At 44.2% G+C, this 6,569-nt stretch overlaps 1 pseudogene across 1 annotated transcript; it reads left to right on the top strand.

Moving 5' to 3' along the window:
- The first annotated feature begins 957 nt into the window (after window positions 1-957).
- LOC105550571 lies at window positions 958-2,523 on the top strand (annotated as a pseudogene). The gene has a single exon (XR_001007747.1). The product of XR_001007747.1 is annotated as a serine hydroxymethyltransferase, cytosolic pseudogene (transcript).
- Window positions 2,524-6,569: the final 4,046 nt, after the last annotated feature.

Raw genomic sequence — 6,569 nt, forward strand, 5'->3', positions numbered from 1 at the left:
TATGACCTGATTCCTCCTAGACACCAGACAAGGACCTGGATGCAAATGCAAGAGGCTGTCACACTGACTCTCCACCCTCCACTGAGCTGTCTAACACTTAAAGCCAACCACAGATGGCAAGACTAAGAGAGCACGCTGTAACTCATGCCCTCTAGGGCTCCAGGAGTCGTGGGCCGGTTGCCCAGGGTGCTTGTCCTGGCCTCTGCACTCGCTCATGTGCACGCTCCCTGTCCTGAAAGGGGTTGAGAGTTGTGGGTTGAGTAAACAAGCCAACCCTTCCATGAGTCCCATGAAGAGGTCATATATACTTCTATATATGATTGAAATGCTCCAAATAAAATTAAGAAGAAAAAAAAAGTAAGCTTTACATCTTTGCCAAAGGTGCAAAGCAATGTATATCATGCCATTTTGTTGGTGTAAGAAAGAAAAGAAAAGAAGAATCTATATTATTTGCCCAATTTTGAAGGGGACAAAAAGCAAATGTTAGACAAATAATCCAAACTAAAAATTCTTACAAAAAAGGATGTGGAGATTGAAGTGTAGAAGATAAGGATGAAAATAAGACTTTTCTGAGGATACCTTTTACTATATTTCTGATTTTTAACATATGTAAAAATTTTATATATTCACAAGATCAATCACAGTTAAAAAGCACATCCTACAATTGAAAACAAAGTAAAGTGAATGCATCTAATTATGTCAAATTGGTGAACTAACCACAAAGAGAAATAATTATCCCAAATCATTTTGAAAACAAAAAACAGGGAGGTAGCTGCTCTGACATTTCGTCCCAAGGATGTAGCCTAAAGATGAAATAAGGCAATAAACCTTCAACTTCACTCAATAGATTTGTTATTGGTAGGAAACCTGGCATGGCAATTTTGAAACGATGTTCTATATATTGAAAGATAAAGCAAATTATAAAATATGTTCACGTAATTAGAAATTAAGCTACTCACAAGACCCTGCGAGGCTGCGGAGCTGGCATGATCTTCTACAGGAAAGGAGTGAAAAGTGTGGATCTCAAGACTGGCAAAGAGATTCTGTACAACCTGGAGTCTCTTATCAATTCTGCTGTGTTCCTTGGCCTGCAGGGAGGTCCCCACAACCACGCCATTGCTGGGGTTGCTGTGGCCCTGAAGCAAGCTATGACTCTGGAATTTAAAGTTTATCAGCACCAGGTGGTGGCCAACTGCAGGGCTCTGTCTGAGGCACTGATGGAGCTGGGCTACAAAATAGTCACAGGTGGTTCTCACAACCATTTGATCCTCGTGGATCTCCGTTCCAAAGGCACAGACGGTGGAAGGGCTGAGAAGGTGCTAGAAGCCTGTTCTATTGCCTGCAACAAGAACACCTGCCCAGGTGACAGAAGTGCTCTGCGGCCCAGTGGACTGCGGCTGGGGACCCCAGCACTGACGTCTCGCGGACTTTTGGAAAAAGACTTCCAAAAAGTAGCCCAGTTTATTCACAGAGGGATAGAGCTGACCCTGCAGATCCAGAGCGACATTGGTGTCAGAGCCACCCTGAAGGAGTTCAAGGGGAGACTGGCAGGGGATAAGTACCAGGGGGCCGTGCAGGCTTTCCGGGAGGAGGTTGAGAGCTTCGCCTCTCTCTTCCCTCTGCCTGGCCTGCCCGACTTCTAAAGGAGCCGGTCCGCTCTGGACCCGCCTGGCGCCACAGAGGAAGCCGCCTGCCGGAGGACCCCCCACTTGAGAAATGGATGAGCTGCTCCACAGGGGAACCGTTGACACTTGGGCCCTCTGAGGGAGTTTCTTTTGGACTTTTTTCATGTTTTCTTCACAAATCAAAATTTGTTTAACTCTCACCGTTAGTAATTCTGGGACAGGTTATTAATTAAAGGATTTAAATTTGAACCTGGCTTTCTCACAGCTGGATCTAATTCTAGAAAAATAAAATACTATGTAGCCACTTGGCCATAATCATTTAGACCGTGGTGTAGGGCAAAGCTATTAGGAAGATTCTAGCGTTTTACTCTCCCTGGGCTTTCCTCCGCCTTGCTGCAACAGAGAGGAAATGCCCGTGTCCACAGCTTGTACACACTGCCCCTCTCACTATCTTGTTATCCAGTGGCATGCCAAAGGAGAACTGAATTCGCCTCTGAACCTTCTGCTGTAAATCAGAAGTGTATGTCAGCCAAGTGTACACAAGATGCACCCAGTATGGTGGGAGGGTTTTGCTGTCAGTAACTCAAAGTTTGGTGGAGCAATGGTCTCCTCCCTCCATCCTGGGAAGTCACAGTCCCATCCTGGTGTGAGAATCAACCAGGCTTTCCTGCTCCACCTGAGATAACCAACTCCTTCCCGTAATCAGGAAGCCAAATGTCACCTTCCCAAAGAAACTTTATTTTCACGTAGCTGAAGTGCAAAACATAGATGACCATTTTTAATAAGCACAATCAAATTTTTAACCACAGAATGTCTACAAGAATTATAGCTTTAAAAAATACAACCAATTTTCATATTTCAAAAATATTTGAACTCAAATAAATTAATTTCTTAAAAAGTAAAAAAAAAAAAAAAAGAAAAAAGAAATTAAGCTTTACAGTGTAAGAGAAAAGGGTATACAACTATAAAATTAAGCAAGTTAAGGAAAAAAATCTGTATTAGTAAATTAGAATTGGAAACGTTGCCATGAGGTCATAATTTTTGTTTGTTTTGTTTTATTTTGAGACAGAGTCTCACTCTGTCACCCAGACTGGAGTGCAGCGGCTGGATCTCGGCTCACTGCAACCTCTGCCTCTCAGGTTCAAGCAATTCTCCTGCCTCAGCCTCCCGGGTAGCTGGGATTACAGGTGTGCGTCATCACGCCCGGCTAATTTTTGTATTTTTAGCAGAGACAGGGTTTCGCCATGTTGACCAGGCTGGTCTCAAACTCCTGGCTTCAAGTCATCCACCTGCCTCGGCTTCCCACAGGGCTGGGATTACAGACCTGAGCCACTGCACCGGGCCAGGAGGTCATCATTAAAATATATATCCCTCTGTCTTGGAACATGGGGGTGAGGGGGTTGCTGAACTCTTGAGAAAAAGAAGACACATTGGCAGCTCAGGACATGATTCAATTTTTTAATGACAAAAACTAATCATGACACACCTGGATAGAACAAGAAAAGAGGAAAATAAATGCTTTGGGGGTGGGGTCAAGATGGCTGAATAGAAGCAGCGGCAATCGGAGGCTCCCATCGAAAAGATCCGAAACAGCATGCGAATTCTGCCCCGGCAACTGAGGTATCCAGGTTCTGTCACTAGGACTGACTAGGCAGCTGGCCGTGACCCACGGAGAGGAAGGAAGGACAGTATGGTGCAGCGACCCACCTAAGGGCCACGTGGGTCGGGCGAGCCCCCACCCCCAGCCAAGGGAAGCAGTGGGTGAGGATGCTAGCGAGCCTGAGAAACCATGTTTTTTCCAGAAAACTGCAACCCACAAATCGGAAAATCCCACTCGGGAGCCCGCGCCACCAGGGCCTTGAGTCTCACTGGAGGCATGCAGATTCCCAACAGCCATTGGGCTAAAATCGACCTAAGTAAGCCTCCTGAGTTCACGGTGGGAGGGCAGCCATCACCACTGCTGCAGCTGCCTGCAGTCTAAGCCATCTGAGCTCCTTGGGCCAGGGGCAGCAGCCAACACTGGGGCTGCAGGGCCTCCCTCCAGGAACTCCAACTCCATACCGGGACTCAGGGACAGAACTCTGATCCCCCTAGGTCTGAGCCCCTAGCGGGAGGGGTGGCTGTAGTCTCCACAGACTAGCAGACTTAGTCCTTCCTCCTGCTAGCTCTGAGGAATGCGGGCAGCCCAGACAAGTGGGTTTCCCAGCCTCCACCCCCACCCCGCACAGTACACCCCCTCCACCAAAGGATAGCCAAAGTGCCTCGTTAAACAGGTCTTGCTTCCCATGCCATCCAACTGGGTGAGAACCCCCCCCCAACAGGGGCTGTCAGACATCCTATACAAGAGCGTTCCTACTGGCATCAGGTCAGTGTCCCTCGAGGTCAGAAATCCCAGAGGAAGGAGCAGGCACCCAGCTGCTGTTCTCCAGCCTCCTCGAGTGACATCTCCAGGCACAGGAGCGAATCAGATGAATAGGGCCGGAAGTGAACCCTCAGCAAACTGCAGCAGCCCCACAGAAGAGGGACCTGACTATTGAAAGAAAAACAAACAAACAAACTGAAAGCAACAAGAACAGCATCAACAAGAAAAAGAGTCCCCACAAAAACCACATCCAAGGGTCAGCAGTCTCAAAGATTGAAACTAGAAAAACTCATGAAGATGAAGAAGAATCAATCAAAAGAATACTGAAAACCCAGAAGGCCAGAGTGCCTCTTCTCCTCCAAATGGTTGCAACACCTCTCCAGCAAGAGCACAGAATTGGACAGAGGATGAGATGGACAAATTGACAGAAGTAGGCTTCAGAAGGTGAGTAAAACAAACTTTACTGAGGTAAAGGAGTATGTTCTAACCCAAAGCAAAGAAGCTAAGAACCTCGATGAAAGGTTAGAGGAGCTGCTAACTAGAATAACCAGTTTATAGAGGAACATGAATGACCTGATGGAGCTGAAAAATGCAGCATGAGAACTTTGTGAAGCATATACAAACATCAATAGCCAAATCGATCAAGTGGAAAAAATAATATCAGATATAGATGACTATCATGCTGAAATAAGGCAGGCAAATAAGATTAGAGGAAAAAGAAAGAAAAGAAATGAACAAAATCTCTGAGAAATAAGGGACTATGTAAAAAGACTGAACCTATGACTATTTGGAGTACCTGAAAGCGATGGGGGAGAATGGAACCAAGTTGGAAAACACACTTCAAGATATTATGCAGGAGAACTCCCCCAACAGTCAAATTCGGGAAATACAGAGAACCCACTAAGATATTCCATGAGAAGATCAACCCCAAGACACAATCATCAGGTTCTCCAAGGTCAAAATGAAGGAAAAAATGTTAAGGGCACCCAGAGAGAAAGGCCAGGTCACCTACAAAATGAAGCCCAACAGACTAACAGCAGATCTCTTAGCAGAAACCCTACAAGCCAGAAAAGTGAGGGCCAATATTCAACATTCTGAAAGAAAAGAATTTTCAACCCAGAATTTCATATCTGGCCAAACTAAGCTTCATAAGTGAAGGAAAAATAAAATCCTTTTCATATCCGGGCATGGTGCAGCTACTCGGGAGGCTGAGGCAACAGAATCGCTTGAACCCAGGAGGCGGAGGTGGTGAGCTGAGATTGCACCATTGCACTCCAGCCTGGGCAACAAGAGCAAAATTCTATCTTAAAAAAAAAATCCTCTTCAGACAAGCAAACAAGCAAATACTAAGGGAATTTGTCACCACCATTCCTGCCTTGCAAGAGCTCCTGAAGGAAGCACTAAATATGGAAAGGAAAAACTGGTACTAGCCACTGCAAAACACACGAAAATATAAAGACCAATGACACTATGAAGAAACGGCATCAACTAGTGTGCAAAAGAACCAGCTAGCATCATGATGACGGGATTAAATTCACACTTAACAATATTAACCTTAAATGTAAATGGGCTAAATGCCACAGTTAAAAGACACAGACTGGCAAGTTGGATAGCCTTGAGACTTATTAGTGTGCCGTATTCAAGAGACCCATCTCACATGCAAAAACACACATAGGTTCAAAATAAAGGGATGGAGGAAAATTTACCAAGCAAATGTAAAGCTGAAAAAAGCAGGGGTTGCAATCCTAGTCTCTGACAAAACAGACTTTAAACCAACAATGATCAAAAAAGACAAAGAAGGGCTACATAATGGTAATGGGATCAATTCAACAAGAACTAACTATCCTAAATATATGTGCACCCAATACAGGAGCACCCAGATTCATAAAACAAGTTCTTAGAGACCTACAAAGAGACTTAGACTCCCACACAATAATAGTGGGAGACTTTAACACCCCACTGTCAATATTAGACAGATCAAGAGACAGAAAATTAACAAGGATATTCAGGACTTGAACTGAGTTCTGGATCAAGTGGACCTAATAGATATCTACAGAATTCTCCACCCCAAAACAACAGAATATACATTCTTCTCAGTGCCACATGGCACTTACTCTAAAATTGACCACATAATTAGAAGTACAACACTCCTCAGCAAATGTTAAAGAACTGGAATCGTCACAGTCTCGCAGACCACAGTGCAATCAAATCAGAACTCAGGATTAAAAAATTCATTCAAAACCACACGACTACATGGAAATTGAAGAACCTGCTCCTGAATAACTCCTGAGTAAATTATGAAATTAAGGCAGAAATCAAGAAGTTCTTTGAAACCAATAAGAACAAAGAGACAATGTATCAGAATCTCTAGGATTTAGCTAAAGCAGTGTTAAGCGGGAAATTTATAGCACTGAATGCCTACATCAGAAAGCTAAAAAGATCTCAAATCAACACCCTCGTATCACAATTAAAAGAACTTGAGGAGCAAGAGGAAAAAAAAAAATCCCAAAGCTAGGAGAAGACAAAAAATAACTAAGATCAGAAAAGAACTGAAGGAGCTGGAGACAAAAAAAAAAAAAAAA

Source organism: Mandrillus leucophaeus, unplaced genomic scaffold (genome assembly GCF_000951045.1).
Source record: "Mandrillus leucophaeus isolate KB7577 unplaced genomic scaffold, Mleu.le_1.0 Scaffold113, whole genome shotgun sequence".
Classification (NCBI taxonomy): Eukaryota; Metazoa; Chordata; class Mammalia; order Primates; family Cercopithecidae; genus Mandrillus; species Mandrillus leucophaeus.